Source organism: Symphalangus syndactylus, chromosome 9 (genome assembly GCF_028878055.3).
Source record: "Symphalangus syndactylus isolate Jambi chromosome 9, NHGRI_mSymSyn1-v2.1_pri, whole genome shotgun sequence".
Taxonomy (NCBI): domain Eukaryota; kingdom Metazoa; phylum Chordata; class Mammalia; order Primates; family Hylobatidae; genus Symphalangus; species Symphalangus syndactylus.
Window position 1 is genome coordinate 50,135,191 of NC_072431.2, and position 19,437 is coordinate 50,154,627.

At 41.5% G+C, this 19,437-nt stretch overlaps 1 long non-coding RNA gene across 1 annotated transcript in view; it reads left to right on the plus strand.

The window, feature by feature from the left end:
* Positions 1 to 19,163, plus strand: part of LOC129490545 (uncharacterized) — a 41,570-nt gene extending 22,407 nt beyond the window's left edge. The window contains exon 3 of the long non-coding RNA XR_008660282.1: positions 17,597 to 19,163. This is a non-coding gene — a long non-coding RNA (uncharacterized lncRNA). The remainder of the gene's footprint in view (positions 1 to 17,596) is intronic.
* Positions 19,164 to 19,437: the final 274 nt, after the last annotated feature.

Genomic DNA, 19,437 nt, shown 5'->3' on the forward strand with positions numbered 1-19,437 from the left:
ATGGTCAGCAGCTAAATAAATGCATCAGCTCCCAGAAAAGTAGTTCAATTTCAGAGCGTCAGGACGTTCCAGCAGCTTTGGGATGTCCTATTATAACACAGTTTTCCCAGGCCACAAATTCTTGAAGTATTGGGAGAAAGGTGGGTAGACTAACAAAGTTAATAAAAATTTGTCCCTAGCTTCCCTAGACCACTCTAACTTTGAAGAAGACGATCAAGGTAATAGAAAATAATTATTACAGTAAAGTCATCATGTCTTCAAATATCCCAAACTTCCCTCTTCCTTTGTGTAGAATCCTTGGGTAACATATCTGATAATACTCCCACCACTGCTGATGCTAATGGCATTTCCTATTGTTCATTGATAGCCATTTATTGGCAACTTTTGATTTTTTTACAAAATTGGTCATTTTTTGCTACTTAGATTCTCTACTTTTGGTCTCAAATTGCTTCCCATTCACTCCTATTACAGCATTCATTTCTCCCATGCTTTCTTAGTCCCTCCAATGATGTTGGAGTTCTTTGAAAAAGCCAACTTGCTAGACATGCTCTGGTCTGAAGTTAGCTTTGAATCCCTTAGACATCTTTGCTTTGAACATCTCAGGTATGTTCTGGTCTCATCTCTTCTCAAAAGAGCAGTTACGGGGATGTAGGCTGAGAGTACAGAATTTATTGGATGCTCACTGAGGTATACATAAAGTTACTAGCATTCAAAATCTTTATTTTGGACTGGTGGCACGTGAAAGATGAGGGAATTGTATCCAAGTTCACAGATAGGTTTAGTGAATTTAAGTTTGTTGCAAAAGAGAAAGGTATAGCTTAGACCAGGTGGGTGTGACTGTGGAGAAGACAGGCATGGTTACTGAGAGCAAGATTCATAGGTAGTTGGAAGGAATAAACCATGATATTTCTTTGGAAAGTATAATTATATGAGTATATTTTAAGTTTGTGGTTCAGGAAGTAAATATAACTTTAGTTGTGCAATGCTACAGCAAAACCTTCCCATAGTCTTTCCAATTCTTTGCTTGTCACATCCTCCAGCTGTGCCCTTTCTGTATCTCTCTCAAGGGCCTAATTTCCCCCTAGTTCTCATTTATCAAAAATTACTCTCAGGAAAGGGTTTGCAATTAATCTTTACTTAGGCCAGATAACTAAGAACAGATACCCTTCTGTGTTCATTTGCATTTTAATGAAGCTCCAAATAGAGCGAAGTGTGAATGTTCAACTTCTTTTAACACGAAAATTTAATGAGTTGCTTTGATGAATTAACCCAATCTGGGGTGGAGGATTTCTTTCTCCCCTCTCCCAACTCTCATGCAGAATGTAAATATTTCCCCTTACTTCTGCATAGTGTCTGAAAATCTCATCCTCCATATCATCAAGGAATTAGAGAATAATGCCTAATGATGTGAGTTCTGATTTTGAGGGGCATTCAATAAAGGAAAGAGGAAATGGGATTTTCATATGGAAAAGATGCAGAGGGTAATCCCGAGGATGAGAGAGAAGAAAGAGAGAGTAGCAAAGGAAATGTTGCCTATGAACTTACCTTGGAAGTTGTCTAAGAAGCACCCTCTGCCCAGCCTCCAGCACACATCACCCAGGATAAGGCTTATGAGGAGCTGAGAGAAGATACACTGATAAAAGTTCCTTTCAGGCTGGATGCAGTGGCTCACGCCTGTGATTCCAACACTTTGGGAGGTTGAGGCAGGTGGGTCACTAGGTCAGGAGTTCGAGACCAGCCAGACCAATATGGTGAAACCCCGTCTCTACTAAAAATACAAAAATTAACTGGGCGTGGTGGCTCGCTTCTGTAATCCCAGCTACTCAGGAGGCTGAGGCAGGAGAATCGCTTGAACCCGGGAGGCGGAAGTTACAGTGAGCCAAGATCGCACCACTGCACTCCAGCCTGGGTGCCAGAGCCAGACTCCATCTTAAAAAAAGAAAAAAAAAAAGGTTTCTTTCAAGGGCCTGGAAGACTTTACCAGTCAAGTATTTTGCCTTCGCAGAGGAATGCCCTCCCCTCCCACTATCTCTGGGTCAAGATGTGCAGTGGCCCCTTTCACACATATCACCACTAGCTGAAAACCCAGCAAGACTGCTTTTTGTAGAGGAGTTCCTGTTTTGGTTGCTTTTCTACAATGTTCCAATGCCTGTAAGCCTAAGCAGCTATTAGATACCTAAAGGCATGGTGGGGAGAACTCCGTATCTGAATTGGATATGGCTGCACCGAACAAGCTTAAGATCTCTTAAGCTGCCACGATAATGATGTCACTATTGCACAAAGTTAACTGAAAAAATGAGACACTAGCCAGTGTGGTGGTGTGTGCTTGCAGTCCCAGCTATTCAGGAGGCTGAGGCAGGAGGATCACTTGAGCCTAGGAGTCGGAGGCTTCAGTGAGCTATGATCATATCATTACACTATAGCCTGGGCAACAGAGCGATATGCTGTCTAGAAAGAAAAAAACAGCAAGAGAGATGCTAAAGTAGAATTTTAAACATCTATTAGCGGTTGAGAGGAAATATTTTTTATCCTTTTGACATGCTGAGTCTCAGCTGACAGGGAAAAGGGATGGAGAAGTGTCAGGTGAATATAGACAGGAGAAAAAGAAAGAGAGAGAAGGAAAACAGGTTCTAAGACAACATGTCTGGTTATGCTTAAGACTGGATTTGAATGGCAAGATGTGCAAAAATGCAATTCTTTGATACACTGTATGAAAATTAAAATATAAGTTATATCCTTTATTAAGCATATGTTGCAATCTTGGAAAGAGCAGGAAAAAACAAGATGAGATTAGGAAAGAGTGGAGCTCAGTGAATTACAAAATATGTCAATACAGGACATTTTTAACACTGCCAATAAGGACATAAAATTGCAATACAGGAATGCCCCACCCATCCCAGAATCTCCACATGGACTAGGATAGGAATAAAGGCAATAAATGAAGAAAAACCCATTCCCCTTGAGTGTGATTTAAAATGATTGGAGAGAAATTCTTATGTGTGACATAGAACATGCTTAAAGAAATGAAATATGTGGCATTGTACTCGTTCATTCAATAATCAGTGCAAACTTTTACAGGGTCAGTGAGCAGGATAGAGCCTAACTAGAACAATGGGAAATCTTTGGAAAAGTGAAATATTTATTTATTTATTTTTTTGAGACAGAGTTTCGCTCTTGTTGCCCAGGCTGGAGTGCAATCACAATCTCGGCTCACTGCAACCTCCACCTCCCAGGTTCAAGCAGTTCTGCCTCAGCCTCCCGAGTAGCTGGGATTACAGGCATGCACCACCACGCCCGGCTAATTTTGTATTTTTAGTAAAGACGGGGTTTCTCCATGTTGGTCAGGCTGGTCTCGAACTCCTGACCTCCAGTGATCCACCCACCTCGGCCTCCCAAAGTGCTGGGATTATAGGCATCAGACACCATGCCCAGCCTATTTAATTATTTTATATCAAAAAGCTTTGAGACAGTAAATATGAGCCTATGTACAACACCGAATGGAATAATGCACTTTCAAGTTTATGGGTAAACAGATGTCAGAAAGAGATCCAAAACTGATGTTGGACTTCCAATTGTTAATGCAGTGTGACAGTTGTTAGTAATCTTCACCAAATATTTCCAGCTCTTCGACTTCCAGCAAACATGATAGCATTGTACTTGTGTCCCTCTGTGGTTTGGTGGAACCATGTGATTATTTTTGGCTAATGAGATGTGAGCAAAAATTATGTATGTCATCTTAGAGTGAGAATTTGATTGCTAATGCTCCAGAACTCTTTTCTTCTGGCATGGAGGGAAACATTTGTGATGGCAGCTGCTCTTTCACCCTGATTCCTAATTGATCCCTGGATTTTATATAACATGAATGAACTATAAACCTTTGTTGTTTTAAGTTATTGAGATTTTGGGGTCATTTATTACTGCTAGCATAACAATCTATCCTGATTTGTAGGAAGAAGTGAGCTAATATAGATATTAAAACAAAGGGTAAGTTTAAAAGGTTAGCAGTCTAAGGACATTCAGATGCAAAAACTAAGACAAGAAGGATAAATACGAAGAGGAGGAAATAAGAATGAGGAAAAGAAGACAGTGATTAATGGATTTAATATTCTTCCTCTGCTCACCTCTCAAACTCCTAATAACACACAGTTCCTCAATCTATGATTTGCCTCTCCAAATTTATTGACCAGTACCCCCCCATATACATTTATTCCAATCAGACTGCTTCCTATGCCTCTAAGTCTTCAAAACATGTCTTCTTTCCTTGCCTCTTGTCTTCTCTAACTAGTCAGGGAATCACCAAACTCAGTGTTAGAAACCAAGAGATTAGCTGTCTCAAATTCTACCTGTTGTAAATCACTGCTATGCTGCCCTTATTTATTTATTTATTATTTGAGAAGTGAGGTCTTGCTATGTTGCCCAGGCTGACCTCCAACTTGTGTGCTCAAGTGATTCTCCTGCCTCAGCCTCCTGAGTAGCTGGAACTATAGGTGCACACCATCACACCTTCATAACCTGAAATCCTTAAAACTTTGGCTCATCCTTAAACTGAGGCCTACAGAGTAAGTCTTACTTCCATCAGCTTTCAGGAAACATTACTATGACCTATGAAGCCCGGAGCAAAGAATCAAGCACATATATTTGAAAACAAATTTAAAATATGCTCACTTAAAATTTCCCTTTTAAATATTTTTACAAGATAGGTTCTAAAACATTACGTTTAGAGCGATCCTATGTGTTAAAAGGTACATCTTGAGCCTAGAAGTTCAAGGCCAGTCAGGGCAACATATTGAGACCCTATCTTTACAAAAAAAAATTTTTTTTAATTAGCTGGGCATGGTGGTGTGTGCCTAACTATTTGGGAGGCTGAGGCAGGAAGATTGCTTGAGCTTGGGATGTCGAGCTACAGTGAGCTATGATGGCGTCATGGCACTCCAGCTTCCTAATTGACACGGCAATGAGACTGTTAAAGAATATTTACTTATTTATTTTTATTTTTTTATTTGAGTTTTATTTTTTTATTTGAGTCTTATTTTTTTATTTGAGTCTTGCTCTGTCACCCAGGCTGGAATAAGAAAAAAAAAAATTAAAAAACTAAAAAAAAAAAAAAAGAAAGCAAGAAGATGGTAATATAATTTTTTTTTTTGAGACAGAGTTTTGCTCTTGTCACCCATGCTGGAGTGCAATGGTGCGATCTCAGCTCACTGCAACCTCTGCCTCCTGGGTTCAAGGGATTCTCCTGCCTCAGCCTCTGGAGTAGCTGGGATTACAGGTGCCCACCACCACACTCAGCTAATTTTTGTATTTTTAGTAGAGATGCGGTTTCGCCATGTTGGCCAGGCTGGTCTTGAACTCCTGACCTCAAGTGATCCACCCTCCTTGGCCTCCCAAGTGCTGGGATTACAGGCATGAGCCACCGTGCCTGGCCTAAGATGGTAATATAATTTTTTTAAATAAACTTTTCCTTTCCATCATGTAGGCAGAGGCTACAGTGAGCTGAGATCATGTCAATGCACTCCAGCCTGGGTGACAGAGTGAGATTCTGTCTCAAAAATAAAATAAAATAAAATAAAACAGTGTGAGAACAGGAATATTAAGATTTTACAAGTTCCTAAGAAACTGGAGTATTGTGTTTTTAACCAAGTATGTAGTTAAAAGGATCTATTGTCTTTCCAAAGAAAAAGATTAATCATTATAGGATGAAAGCCAAGTAATAATTCATAGATTTGTGCTAGGTTACATGGCACAGAAGATTACTGTTTTTATTTTAATTTTTTTAATTTAAATTTTAATTTTTTGAGACATGGTCTCACTCTGTCATCCAAGCTAGAGTGTGATCATGGCTCATGGCAGTCTCAACCTCCCCAGGCTCATTTTTGTATTTTCTGTAATGATGGAGTTTTGCCATGTTGGCCAGGCTGGTCTTAAATTCCTGGGATCAAGTGATCCTCCCACCTCAGCCTCCAAAAGTTCTGAGATTACAGGCAGGAGTCACTGTGCCCAGTCAACTTTTGGATAACTCCAGTGTACTTGAGGTCTATATCTTAGCCTCTAAATAGATATTTAATTTTTTGCAAATGTTTACTGAGGGCATTGTTTATGTTGAGCATTATGCTGTATATAGTAGGTAGGGATATAAAGATTAATAAAGTATCATCTCAAAGAGTTCACACTTTCCTGTTTGGAATATTCTCAAGTTGATTTGATTATTCACTTGGAAGTTTTGGAAAGGGGTTTAGTTAAATGTAATGCTATGTCCATTGTCATTCCACATCCTCTGGCACAGTGAAGGGAAAAATCTACCAGGAAAATGTTTGATCTTAGGATCTTTGGTACTGATAACACTGGCGAGAGTAGCTGCCACCAGGGCCAGTGGCTTTGTCCATGAAGTATTAGATATAGTTAGGTAGGCCGAGTGCATCCTTCTTCAAAGAAATTATGTCATCGGAAACAGCCTGCCTTTAGAGACAACTTCCTTTCTGCCTTGATGTCCTGCTCAGTTGCTATGGGCAAGATCTTTGCATCTTCTTCTACTCATCATCCCTTCTTTTAGTACAACAGGTAGGACGAAGGCAAGGAGAGAAATCAAGCACATCTCCTAGATCTTTCACCTCTGTTACCAAGAAGCATGAGTGAGAGAAATCCTAGGTTTCATTCTTGATTTCTCTCACCAATCTCATCCAATCCACTTCCATGTCCTGTGGTCTCTATCTTCAAAGACAAAATGGTAGCAGAGATTGTTGGATGATTACCATACAGGTTCTCTTTTTCCTGAGCACAGTCACAGGCTCTATTTCCCTGCCCTTTGCCATTTTATGCAGTCAAGTGGCTAGATTCTAGCTAGTAGGATGTAAGTTAATGTGAAGTATAACACTTTCTGTCCAGGCTCGTGAGGCGGTTGCTCATTTGCAATCTGAGGCCTGAATGAGGACTTTTGAGACTTTGAGGAGAGTGGAACCAAAAGACAGAAAAAGCCTCATTTTCTGTGTGACCAGGTAGAGGGGATTGCACCAGTCAGGAACACCAAATAAAATTCTACTCGGTTAAGCCACTGGGATTGGGATTTACTTGTTACCCTAACTAAGCGATACCACTGATTGGTCTGCCTCTTTCCATTTCTATGCTACCACCCCAGTCTATGACACCATAATCTCTTGCTTAGACTGTTATAATAGCTTCTTATCTCCTTGCTTTCTCTTTTGCTACCTAGAAGTCATTCTCTGTAAAGCAACCTGGAAGCTGTTTTAAAAGCAGAAATCAGACCTTGTAACTTCCCTGCTTAAAAACCCCTCAAGTTTTCCTGTAGCACCAAAAATAACACCAATCTCTTGATCCTGGCTTCCAAACTGCCTGCCATTTCCCATGCTCTGGGTCTTGCCTACTTCTTAAACCTCACCCATCCTGTCTTAACTTGAACATGCCAAGCTTATTCCCACTATAGGGATTTTGCAATCACTGTTTCCTTTTTTTGTAATAATCTTCCCTTCATCTTCTTTCTTGTGTTCAATCTCAGCTTAATTACTACCTCCTCAGTGAGGACCTTGTTACCCAATCTAAAGTAGCATTTAGTCACTTTTATTTTAGGACCTCATTTCTCTTTTTTTTTTTTTTTTCTTTTTTTGAGGCAGTGTCTCATTCTGTCACCAAGCTGGAGTGCAGTGGCATGATCTTGGCTCGCTGCAAGCTCTGCATCCAGGACGCAAATGATCCTCCTGCCTCAGCCTCCCAAGTAGCTGAGACCACGGGCACGCGCCACCGTACCTGGCTAATTAGGACCCTATTTTCTTAAACGTCAGGTTTTTAGAGGTATAATTTATGTCCAGTAAGAGTTATCCTTTACAAGGTATACCATTCTATGAATTCCGAAAAACACACTCAGTTGTGAAACTGTCACCATCACAATCAAGATGTAGAGTATTTCCATTACCCCAAAAAGTTCCCTCAATATCACTCTACTTTAGATCTCGCATTGATCACTGTCTAATATTCTTACTTTATGTATTCATGTATCTTTTCATTCATTTGTTTAATTGTTGTCTTCTACTAAAATATATGTCCATTTAAACAGAGATCTTATTTCCTCGCTCACCTCTGAATCCACTGGTATGCTGTAGAATCTCAACAAATATTTTCGAAGGAAAGAAAGTCAGAAGGAAGAAAGGCAGGGAGGGAGGGTAGGGTCTCTATGACTTCACATGTCCAGAGGGGATATGTAATAAAACCTTTTCTAGAGTGTTTTTGAGGACCACAGAAGATGTTGACTAAAAGCCCCCAGCATCATGCCTGGCATTCAGTAGTCTACAGTTCATGTAGTTACCATTGCCTTTGAAGTTAGTTTATCAGTCTTCCTTGGCCAGCTTGATGTTTTCAGTAAGACTGGTCTTCTTCTTCCTTTTGCTATTTTGTTCCATCATGCTGCCTTCTACTGGTCCAGGGCTTTTTTCTCACTAGTGAGACAATTTGACAACTTTTCAAGGCATGTAGGTCACTGACCTCTCTCAGCAGCCTCCATACTAGCAGGAAAGAGAAGCTTTCAGGTTCCTTCTTGCTCTGGCCAATAATTACATGAATTTCTTTCACAAGACCCACAGTCCTATATTAAGGAGTGAGATAAGGGATTCTCTGTTGTCTCCTGTCTTTACAGCTCCAGTGACTCAGCAGACAAGCTCACTGATATGGTTCGTCTGTGTCTCCACCCAAATCTCATCTTGAATTGTAGCTCCCATAATCCCCATGTGTTGTGGGAGGTAATTGAATCATGGGGGCAGTTACCCCCATGCTGCTGTTCTCATGATAGTGAGTGAGTTCTCAAGAGATCCGATGGTTTTATAAGGGGCGTCCATCCTCCTTCCCTCGGCACTCACTTCTCTCGCCTGCTGCCATGTGAGACATGCCTGTTTTGCCTTCCACCTTGATTGTAAGTTTCCTGAGGCCTCCCTAGCCGTGGAGAACTGTGAGTCAATTGAACTTCTTTTATTTATAAATTACCCAGTCTTGGGTAGGTCTTCCTAGCAGCGTGAGAATGGATTAATACACTCACTCTGCTGTGAGATTCCTGAGGATCTCAAGATTTACTGTTCTTTCTAAGCCCCCTTTAGTGTGCAACCTTGACCTGAACCTCACAGGAGTCAGCACCCTTCATGTCAGCCCTGATATCCTTTCCAGAGAGGCCTTTGCCCACAGCTGATGCTCACTTAGCTTCAGGTTGCAGTTTTCAGATTTCCTATGGCATCCAATTGAAAATGCTCTGTCATCATTCTCTACCCCCCATCTCAAGGGGACTTCTGAATGTCTGCACGCATGGGGGACCTTTGTTTTAGTTCCTCTTAGCCAATTTAGCATATTGTGCAGCAATGTAAAGAATGAGAAGGAAGAATTCCAGTACTCATGGGGGGACATTTATTTAATCAGTATTATTTGAGTATTTTAAATGACAAGTAGTTACTGAGTAACTAAAATTAAATTAATCTAGAAATGTAAAAAAAGCCAAAACTGATTTGATCTGCTATCTAACTTGAGACCTGGGAGAAAGTTTCATGAGTCTCTTTCTGATACCCTCATCTTGCAGACATAAAAATGTGTGCCCACAGAAATTAAACTGGCTAGTCAAAGTCATATTTATCAGAATCTGAACTAAGACCCAGGTCTGTTGACTCCTGTTCACAAATCATTACTAAAGTCAACATGCTATCTCCTGGCGAGGGAAAAAGGGGTGAAGGCCCAGATGAAAGCCTTTCTGGCTATTTGATACACTGTCACTGCACAGCCAAAGCTCAGAGATATTGATAGCCTAAGAATCAACTGGGGGAGGCTGGCACATAAATCACTGCTGTGGCACCCTTGAAAGAGAAGATAATATTGCATATATTGAGATGAAACAGTAGCTAATAGCGATAAATGCATTCTTTAAACAAAAAATTATCTCTAAACTGTGTTAGCGTCTTGATGAGATAGTCTTGCCAGGGCCAAAATGTTCCAAGTGAAGGGAGACACATTTTTGGAGGTTCGGAAATGGAAACAGATGACTCCTTTGGAGAGCAGCAAGTTCTTCAGTATAGCTGGGGAAGAAGGGGCATAGTAGGAGATGGAGAGAAGTGGTAGGAGGTGCGGCCTGAAGGAAGCACCAGCCAAGTCTTCTTTGCAAAACTAAGGAGTTTGAATTTTATCCTGAAGGCTAGGGACAACTTGTAAGGGCCAAGAAACTTTCTAAAACATGTTTCTTTTCTTAATTACTTAACCTCAAGACTCTTTTCAGAGGTCCTCTCGTTCATGAACTTGTTTGACTCCTTGGACAGTTAAGTGTATTTTATTTATTTAAGAGCTTTAAGGGTTCCAATCTGTTTGGAAGGAAGATGCTTTTTAACCTGATGGTTCTCTCTCTCTGTCTCTCTAGATACATAGATAACATATATTTGGTATACTTTGCCATCAGGTGCTATTGAGAAAATAAATAAATATAAACAAGAACACACATAACATTTTTTTTCTTTTTAAGACAGGGTCTCACTCTGTATTTCTGCTCAGGCTGGAGTGCGGAGTGACACAATCACAGCTCACTGCAGCCTCACCCTCTCAGGCTCAAGCGATTCTCCCACCTAGCCTCCTGAGTAGCCGGGACTACAGGTGTGTGTTACCATGTCCAGCTAATTTTTGTATTTTTTGTAGGGACTGGGTTTCACCATGTTGCCCAGGCTGGTCTCAAATTCCTGGACTCAAGCAATTTTCCTGCCTTGGCCTCCCCAAGTGCTGGAATTACAGGCATAAACCACCACTCCCAGCCACATGTAATTTTTAAAAAATAATTATTTGTCCATGTTTGTTTCACTATCACCTAATGAATACCACTTAGATTTTTTTTTTCTTAGATGGAGTCTTGCTCTGTTGTCCAGGCTGGAGTGCAGTGGCGTGATCTCTGCTCACTGCAACCTCTGCCTCCCAGGTTCAAGCCATTCTCCTGCGTCAGCCTCCCAAGTAGCTGTGATACAGGCACCCACCACAACGCCTGGTTAATTTTTATTTTGTGTTTTTAGTGGAGATGGGGTTTCACCATGTTGGCCAAGCTGGTCTTGAACTCCTGGCCTCAAGTGATCTGTTGACCTCGGCCTCCCAAAGTGCTGGGATTACAAGTGTGAGCCACTGTGCCCGGCCCTACCATTTAGATTTAAAAATCTCCTCCTTAGAAACAGATTGTAGCCCTTTAATCTCTCCTATAGAGAAATTCCAGAGCTGCCATGAAAATTTAAAAGAATACATTCATAAAAGGACTAAAAACTAGAAAAGATATTGTCATCAAACAGACATTTTGAAAAATTCCAAAGAGAAACAGAATTAGCTGGGCACAGTAAAATATATAAGCAGGAAAGTACTTCTACTAAAGGTGGACGTGGCCCCAGGACTGTTCTAAAGACACAGCAATGGATGTAAACAGTAAGAGGGGTCTCTCTAGCAATCATTAGTGTGATAAGGGAAGCATCCAGAATGGTTAGTTGGGTCAGTCCTGTCCTAGCAAGTGGAAGAGAGCAGAACTGCTCCCTCCTTGTGGGAGGACTGAGGGTGAGTACTGCAGTCAGAGAAAGGGCAGTATCCTGGAGGACTATTTTACCTTCAGAAGAAGAGAAACTGGTATTTCCAGTAGATGAGCTATTGTCACATCCCAAGAGGGCAGCAGACTCTACTCCTTCTTCACAGTAACTGGTGCAGACTCTGTTGAACAAAGCAGAATTCTCGGATCCCAAATACCCATATGAACTGAAAACCAAATATCATCAACCATTAAAGGAAGAGCAAAATCATGAAAGAGAAGCACCGAACTCAACGGACAGAACTAACACAGAAGGAAGCTGAATTTATATATCAAAAAGTAAGAGTAGATTATAATCAGGAAACAAAAATAGAATATTCTGAAAGAGAACCAATGAATGATGATGGCAATATAATCATTGAAATAAAAACTCAACTGGTAACCTGAAGAGCAGAATGGACACAATTGAAGACTGAATACAAAATGGGAAATTAAAAAGAAGAATAATTCCCACACATAATGCAAGAGAATAGAAAGATGATGAGTATAATAGAAATGTTGAGACAAGACTTAGAGACCCACATTTTTCACATTTATCTAGGCTATCTAGGCAGATCCTAAAATAATGAGGTTGAATATATTCTCATATGTTTATTATTTGTATTTCTAGCTCTGGAACTTTTTTTTTTTGAGACAGAATCTCACTCTGTCACCCAGGCTGGAGTGCAGTGGTGCGATCATGGCTCACTGTAGCCTCGACATCCTGGGCTCAAGTGATCCTCCTGCCTTGGCCTCTGGAAGCCCTGGGATTACAAGTATGAGTCACTGTGCCTGGCCTGGAACTTCTTTTTTATGCTATGCTGAATCACTGAAGCTGGTCACGTTTTTAAGTTTTTTTTTTTTTTTTTAATTTTTAAATAAGACTGTCACCCAGGCTAGAGTGCAGTGGCACAATCTCAGCTCACTGCAACTTCTGCCTCCCGGGTTCAAGCAATTCAGCCTTCCGAGTAGCTGAGATTACAGGCATGCACCACCACACTCAGCTAATTTTTGTATTTTTAGTTGAAATGGGGTTTTGCCACGTTGGCCAGGCTGATCTCCAACTTCTGACCTCAGGTGATCTGCCCACCTTGGCCTCTCAAAGTGCTGGGATTACAGGCATGAGCCACTGCTTCCGGCCTGCTGGTCAAGTTTTAAGGATTAGCAAGAATGATGACTCAGACTAGGCTGACACTACCTTTGCAAGAACAAGGACACTGATGCTCCAGGCATGTTCTTTTTTTTTTGAGACGGAGTCCCCCTCTGTCGCCCAGGCTGGAGTGCAGTGGCGCAATCTTGGCTCACTGCAAGTGCCACCTCCCGGGTTCACGCCATTCTCCTGCCTCAGCCTCCCGAGTAGCTGGGACTACAGGCGCCCGCCACCACACCCAGCTAATTTTTTGTATTTTTAGTAGAGACAGGGTTTCATCATGTTAGCCAGGATGGTCTTGATCTCCCGACCTTGTGATCCGCCTGCCTCAGCCTCCTAAAGTGCTGGGATTACAGGCATGCGCCACTGCGCCCGGCCCCAGGTATGTTCTTTTCCAGTGCATCTCATATTTGTCATGAAAGCATACCTACGGTTTGGTTAGCTCTGCTACCTTTAAGAAGGTGGAATCCTTCAGGTCAGAAGATCCCAGAACTATGGGTCTTTTATTCTGTTTTGGTTTGGGGAGGTGGGTAACGAAAGTCAGAAATGTTAGCAGGTGGGCACAGTGGCTCATGTCGGTAATCTCAACACTTTGGAAGGCCTGAGGCCAGGAGTTCAAGATCAACCTAGGCAACATAGTGATACTCCATTTCTACAAAAAAATACAAAAACATTAGCTGAGTATAGTGGCATGCACCTGTAGTACCAGGCACTTGGGAGGCTGAGGTGAGAGAATTGCTTGAGCCTAGGAGGTGGAGGCTGCAGTGAATGGTGATTGCACCATTACACTCCAGCCTGGGCAGTAGAGCAAGACCCCATCCCTTAAAGAATTTTTTTTAAAATGTTAGCACTCACGACTTTAACTTATGATCACAAAAGGGATTTCCAGTGTCCCAGTGGTGTACATTCATGTTTTATTTTTGCTTTGCCGTTGGATGTATTCAGAGTTTCAGTGCTAAAGGCCTGCACCTTGCTTCTCATACAATCTTTGCCTATTTTTTCATTAAGTGTTGACATTTGCCTATTTTTTTTTTTTTTTTTTTGAGACGGGGTTTCACTCTTGTTGCCCAGGCTGGAGTGCAATGGCCCAGTCTCGGCTCACTGCAACTTCCACCTCCTGGGTTCAAGCGATTCTCCTGCCTCAGCCTCCCGAGTAGCTGGGATTACAGGCTCCTGCCACTATGCCCGGCTAATTTTTGTATTTTTAATCAAGACGAGGTTTCACCAAGTTGGTCAGGCTGGTCTTGATCTCCTGACCTCAGGCAATCCGCCCGCCTGAGCCTCCCAAAGTGCTGGGATTACAGGCGTGAGCCACTGCGCCTGGTGACATTTGCCATCCTTTTTTTTTTTTTTTGAGATGGAGTCTCGCTCTGTCACCCAGGCACCCAGGCTGGAGTGCAGTGGCGCGATCTCGGCTCACTGCAAGCTCCGCCTCCTGGGTTCACGCCATTCTCCTGCCTCAGCCTCTCCGAGTAGATGGGACTACAGGCGCCTGCCAACACGCCCGGCTAATTTTTTGCATTTTTAGTAGAGACGGGGTTTCACCGTGGTCTCGATCTCCTGACCTCGTGATCCACCCGCCTCGGCCTCCCAAAGTGCTGGGATTACAAGCGTGAACCACTGCGCCCGGCCTTTTTTTTTTATTATTATTATTTTTTGAGACAGAGTCTTGCTCTGTCACCCAGGCTGGAGTGCAGGGGTGCTATCTCGGCTTACTGCAAGCTCCGCCTCCCATGTTCCTGCCATTCTCCTGCCTCAGCCTCCCAAATAGCTGGGACTACAGGTGCCCACCACCCCCAGCTAATTTTTTGTATTTTTTAGTAGAGATGGGGTTTCACTGTGTTAGCCAGGATAGTCTTGATCTCCTGACCTCGTGATCCGCCTGCCTCGGCCTCCCAAAGTGCTGGGATTACAGGCGTGAGCCACCGTGCCCGGCCGACAGTTGCCATTTCTAAGCATTCAGTATAACATCTATGTTTCCCCTCCTTCCACTGGAAAAAAAACTATTATTATTCAAAATTCTGTTTCCTATTCTCTTATGAAATTCCTTTATCCTCCACAAGTAGAATATATTTCAGTCAGATGTTTTTAAAAGAAATTTTTTTGTAGACATGGGGTCTTGGAGTCTTGCGATGTTGGCTAGGCTGGTCTCGAACTCTTAGCCTCAAGCAATCCTTCTGCCTCAGCCTCCCAAAGTGTTGGGATTGCAGACATGAGCCATCATGACTGGCCTTATCTTAGACTATCTTAAGAAGAGTTCATTCTTATGATAACAATAGTTTCTGAGTCAAAAGTGAGGTCAGGCATTGGCTTAGACAAGGATTTCATGACCAAAAACCCAAAAGCAAATGCAATAAAAACAAAGATAAATAGCTGGGACCTAATTAACCTAAAGAGCATTTGCACAGCAAAAGGAACAGTCAGCAGATTAAACAGACAACCCACAGAGTGGGAGAAAATCTTCACAAGCTATACATCTGACAAAGGACTAATAACCAGAATCTACAACGAACTCAAACAAATCAATGAGAAAAAAACAAACAATCCCATCAAAAAGTGGGCTAAGGACATGAATAGACAATTCTCAAAAGAAGATATACAAATGGCCAACAAACATATGAAAAAATGCTCAACATCATGAATGATCAGGGAAGTGCAAATCAAAACCACAATGTGATACCACCTTACTCCTGCAAGAATGGCCATAATAAAAAAATCAAAAAACAGTAGATGTTCACATGGATGCGGTGATCAGGGAACACTTCTACACTGCTAGTGGGAATATAAACTGGTACAACCACTATAGAAAACAGTGTGGAGATCCCTTAAAGAACTAAAAGTAGAACTATGATTTGATCCAACAATCCCACTACTGGATATCTACCCAGAGGAAAAGAAGTCATTATTCAAAAAAGATACTTGTGCACGCATGTTTATAGCAGAACAATTCCCAATTGCAAAAATGTGGAACCAACCCAAATGCCCATCAATCAAAGAGTGGATAAAAAAATCTGTGGTATATATATGTGATGGAATACTACTCAGCCATAAAAAGGAATGAATTAACAGCATTTCCAATGGCCTGGATGAGATGGGAGACTATTATTGTAAGTGAAGTAACTCAGGAATGGAAAACCAAGCATCGTATGTTCTCACTGATATACGAGAGCTAAGCTATGAGGATGCAAAGGCATAGGAACGATGCAATGGACTTTGGGGACTTGGGGGGGAAGAGTGAGAAGGGGGCGAGGGATAAAATACAACACATATGGTGCAGTGTATACTGCTTGGATGATGGGTGCACCAAAATATCACAAATCACCACTAAAGAACTTACTCATGTAACCAAATACCACCTGTACCCCAATAGCTTATGGAAAAATAAAATAAAATAAAAATGAGGTCAGGACTGGGCATGGTGGCTCACTCCTGTAATCCTAATAATTTGGGAGGCTGAGGCAGGTGGATAACTTGTGCCTGGGAGTATAAGGCCAGCCTTGGCAACATGGTGAAATCTCATCTTTACAAAAAATACAAAAAATTAGCTAGGCATGGTGGTGTGTACCTGTAGTTCAAGCTACTTGGGAGGCTGAGGTGGGAGGATCACCTGAGCCTGGGAAGTCGAGGGTGCAGTGAGCTGTGACCTCACCACTGCACTCCAGCCTGGGCGATGGGAGTGAGACACTATCTCAAAAAAAAAAAAAAAAATGAGGTCAGGACATAACATTGACACATGGTAAGATTTGTTGAGTGCATAAACAAATGTATTCTTTTTTTTTTTTTGAGATGGAATCTTGCTCTGTCGCCCAGGCTGGAGTGCAGTGGCGCAATCTCGGCTCACTGCAAGCTCCACCTCCCAGATTCACGCCATTCCCCTGCCTCAGCCTCCCGAGTAGCTGGGACTACAGGCGCCCGCCACCAGGCCTGGCTAATTTTTTGTATTTTTAGTAGAGACGGGGTTTCACTGTGTTAGCCAGGATGGTCTTGATCTTCTGACCTTGTGATCTGCCCGCCTTGGCCTCCCAAAGTGCTGGGATTACAAGCTTGAGCCATTGCGCCTGGCCAACAAATGTATTCTTTGAAAACACTCCTGTTCTGGAAAAGCTACGCCACAAACATAGCAGTTATTTCATTGAATGTATAGGTGCGGCTTAAAAAATAGCACTTGCAAGCTAAGGAGCGTACCAATCAGCATCAGAATGGTAATTTGTAAGAACCATACAGGCTGGTACTAGGAAGAACACAGATTTGAATTCAGGTGAATTACCTTTGTGACCTTAAAGCATAATACTTTCTCACTGAACTTCACTTTACTTGTCTGTAAGATGTGGGTACATATGTGCTTTGCAGTGTTCCTCTGAGATTTAAGGGAGTTAATCTATGAAAAGGGCTGGCGATACCTGATGCACAGTAGGCACTCAATGAAAACTCATTCCCTTGTGACTTTATAGTGCATTTCTCAAAGAAGTCCTCATCAAGTATTTAATTGGATTATCATAATACAGATAATATTTTTAATTTTAGAAAATTAGTTATGAGTACACCACAACGGGTCTGGAATATTTCATTCGTAAGTTAGAATAAAACATAAATCCATTTTAAAAAAGGTCTTCCATTTCAGTCGTCATTATCCTCATTTCTCTCCATCTTACCACAAGAGCAGTATCAATGGCAGTGGAATTGCAAACCAATTGTCAGCTGAATAACTTTCAACACTCTCTCTGTCACACACACACACGCTCACACACACACACACACACGCATGCGCACATGCACACAGGTTGCCTGAGGAAACAGAAAAACATTCCAGGAGATAGTGAGGCATTTAGGATTTTCCAAGTGGAATTTCCTCTCTTCCTTTCCTTTCTTGGTTTTGTCCCTCCCAGCAGGTCAGAAAAAGGTGCACAGCAGGATGTGAAGATCTCTCTGCTCTGAGCGCCGGCTGGTTCTTTCTCTGTCAGGGAACTTCTCAAATGAGAAGAGACGGAAGAAGAGATTTTTGAGGGAGAAGAGAGAAAGTCACTTTACACCAGTGAAGAGGAAGAGAGGAGACTCAGAATGCAAGCAAACATTGCTGTTATTCTTCCGCTTCGTTAACACGAATTACTGCCAACAATCTGCTGCATTCACATCTTGCTGGGTGTTTAAAAATCCATCCCAAATTTGCCTCATTTCTGTCACTCTTCTTGGTGTGTTTCTAGATGAATGGTTATAGAAGTTTATTTGTAAAAATGGTAAATATTATTTCTCTATTAAGATCAAATTTTTCTCGAAAGGGTCAACACAACTAATTATTATGAAAATAAATATAATTATTGTACTGTTGAAATACTTAATATAATTATGTATTGTGTGGCGTCCCAGGCTACTTGCCCCTGACTGTCTCACCCACCCCTTACTAACCTGGCTGCCTTTTTCTGTGGGACAAATTCCTCCTTAGCTTCCTGAATATTTCTCTATGTCAGACTTATTTTATCTTATTTTTCCAGATTAGAGGTTTTTGGTGGTTGGGGGAAGAAGTGCTGCAGATATACATGGCTTAGCTTTTCTCTACAATATGATTTTTAAAAGTAGTGTTCATCTAACTAAAAAGCAAATGTTTTTCTCATCATTGTCAATTGGTTTTCAAATACTGACCCTGTCTCTAGATACTATCTCCCACCCCTCCAGCCATATCAAAAGTCTCACTATAGGAGTATTGGGACTATGGCTGAAATTTTACTGTCAAGCAAACTTTTACTGCTTTTCCAAAGTTCTATCCAAATACCATCTCGTTTGTGAAGTGTTCTTTGCTTCTCTTGAGCAATTAATCACTTGAATCATTTCCTTCTCTGTGTTCCCATAGCACAAAGGACGTATCTCCACTATGCGTAGTATATCTTTTTGTATATCCGTCTCCCCAACATTGGCTGTGACGTGAATAAATGTTTTAAGCACTTTTATTTTTATTTTTGTAGACATGGAGCTTTGCTATGTTACCCAAGCTGATCTCAAACTCCTGGTCTTAAGCGATCCTCCCACGTTGGCCTCCCAAAGTGTTGGCATTACAGGCATGAGTCACCACACCAAGCCACACCAGTTTTAAGCACTTTTAATACATAAGGACAACTTGCCCTGTAGTTGAGTACCTTTTCTCCTCCACTCCAACAAACATTGGATAGCATAATTCTAAAAATCTTTGCTAACAACTTAAATCACTTTGATTATTTTTGAGATGAAACATTGAACAATATGATTTGTATAGTAACGACTGTGTTTTAAACTGATCATATTTTGAGGTCAGTTCAATTCTATTATTATGATGTGGCTCCCCACCCCAATCAATTACTCCTTCCTATTTGGCACTCTGGGGATTATATGGTAGTGTACTTATCTTGCAAAATATTGCACTGTGGTAATATGATTAAGTTATTTCATCAGAATATAGTATTAAAGCTATAATATGTTCCTGGAAAATTGCAGTGCTGAGCCAGTTCTTAATAGTTATTTCTGCCCATTCACACTACTTCTGAATTACACATCACTACTAGTAAGTCCAATAAAAATTTATTCCAAATGACGTGTTTGCTAATAAATCTGGAGAAAATTTGAAAATTCCCTGGGAGTCAGCAGAAAATAGTTTTTTTTTTTTTTTTTTCCCTGAGACAGAGTTTTGCTCTTGTTGCCCAGGCTGGAGTGCAATGGCGTGATCACAGCTCACTGCAACCTCTGCCTCCCGGGTTCAAGTGAT